Here is a 1,976-nt window from a genome sequence, read left to right on the forward strand (position 1 = left end):
GGCTGAGTTTTTGATTTATTGTAGAGATGAGGTCTCGCCAAGTTGCCCAGGCGGGTCTCGCAGGCTCAGGCGATCCACTCACCTCAGCCTCCCAAGGCGCGGGATTACAGGCTGAGCCACCGAGCCTGGATCAGAAATGCTTTTCTTTTCCTTTTTATTTTTTGAGTCAGAGTCTCGCTCTGCTGCCCAGGCTGGAGTGCTGTGGCACGCTCCCAGCCACCGCAGCCTCAACCTGCTCGGCTCAGGTGATCCTTCTGCCTCAGCTTCCCACGTAGCTGTATCCACAGGTGTGTGCCACCACACCTGGTTACTTTTTTTTAAATTTATTGTAGAGACAAGGTTTTGCCAAGTTGCCCAGTCTCGGGCAATCCTCTCACCTCTGCCTCCCAAAGTGTTGGGATTACAGGCGTGAGCCACCGCATCCAGCTAGACACGTTTTTCTTTAATTCCAGAGTGACAAGCCAGGGAAAAAACGGAAGAAGTTTCCAAAAAATAGAAATAATTTTTATTTGGAAATTGAAATTAGATTTTTTTAAAGTTGCCTCTGCAAAGTCGGAGACCTATCTTTTTGGTGGGCTTTAAATGTAAGATGGCTAACCACCAATCTTTAGAAAGAACTGAGAGCATGAATCCTCAGTAGGGCCAGTCGTCTAAGTTAAGGACACTTGTAGCTGGGCGTGGTGGCTTATGCCTGTCATCCCAGCACTTTGGGAGGCAGAGGTGAGAGGATTGCCTGAGCCCCTGGGTTTGAGACCAGTCTGGGCAACATGTGAGACCTCATCTCTACAAAAAATTAGCCAGGTGTGGTGGCGCATGCCTGTGTCGCCAGCTACTTGGAAGGCTGGGGCGGAAGGAGTGCCTCAGCCCAGCAGGTCAAGACTGCGGTGGCGGTGAGCCTGCCACTGCACTCCAGCCTGGGCAGACTCCTACTTAAAAAAGAAAAAGAAGAGGACAGCACAGTCAGAGAGAAGAACAAAGAGGTCTGCCAGGGAAAAATATGCAAGGTGTTAAATTTGAATTGGAGGAAAACAACTCACTGGAAACTTTTTTTAAAAAAACAGCCTTAATGTATAATTTACATACCACATAATTTACACATATTAAAGTGTAAAATGTAATGTTCTTTAGTATATTCATAGGGTTGTGCATAGACCATCATCATAATTTAACTTTAAGACATTTGTCTCCCTTAATAGAAAACCTCCTGACCATCAGTCACTCTCCATTTCTCCCAAGACTCCTCATCCTAGACAACTGCTGATCTGTTTTCTGTCTCTATAGATTTGTCTGTTAGGGAATTTCCAAACAATGTACTCATATAGTTTGTGGTCTCCTAAGGACTGGCTCCTTTCACTTAGCAAAATGTTATCAAGGTCCATTCGTGTTTGAGCATGTACCAACAATTCATTTCCTATTATTGCTTTTCTGTTTTTGTTCTGTTGTGTTTTGTTTTTTTAGAAAGCAGGATTTACTGAGGGAACAGAAAAGCTCCCACAGTGAGAGAAGACCCGAAGGGCTTGCCCTCCTATAATTGTTAAATAATTTTCCATTCTATGGAGACACCACATTTTGTTTATCAATTTATCAGTTAATGAACATTTGGATCCTCATTGAGATTTTAAAATGTACTTACTAAAATTTTAAAACAAATTTCTAGATTACATTTCTTTTTTGAATTGGAGCCTCACTCTATTGCCTGGCTGGAGTGCAGTGGCAACCTCATGACCACTGCAGCCTCAACCTGCTGGGCTCAAGCTATCCTTCTACCTCAGCCTTCCAAGGAGCTGGAACCACAGATGCACGCCATCACACCTGGCTGATTTTTTAATTTATTGTGGAGACAAGGTCTTGCCATGTTGCTCAGGCTAGTGTTGAACTCTTGAGCTCAGGCAAGTCTCGCCTCAGCCTCTCAAAGGGCTGGGATCACAGGCATGAGCCACCACACCTGGCTAGATTACCTTTAAATGTTTGGATCA

This window comes from Carlito syrichta, unplaced genomic scaffold, assembly GCF_000164805.1.
Source record: "Carlito syrichta isolate Samal-C Ts95f unplaced genomic scaffold, Tarsius_syrichta-2.0.1 Scaffold302409, whole genome shotgun sequence".
In the NCBI taxonomy this organism is placed as follows: domain Eukaryota; kingdom Metazoa; phylum Chordata; class Mammalia; order Primates; family Tarsiidae; genus Carlito; species Carlito syrichta.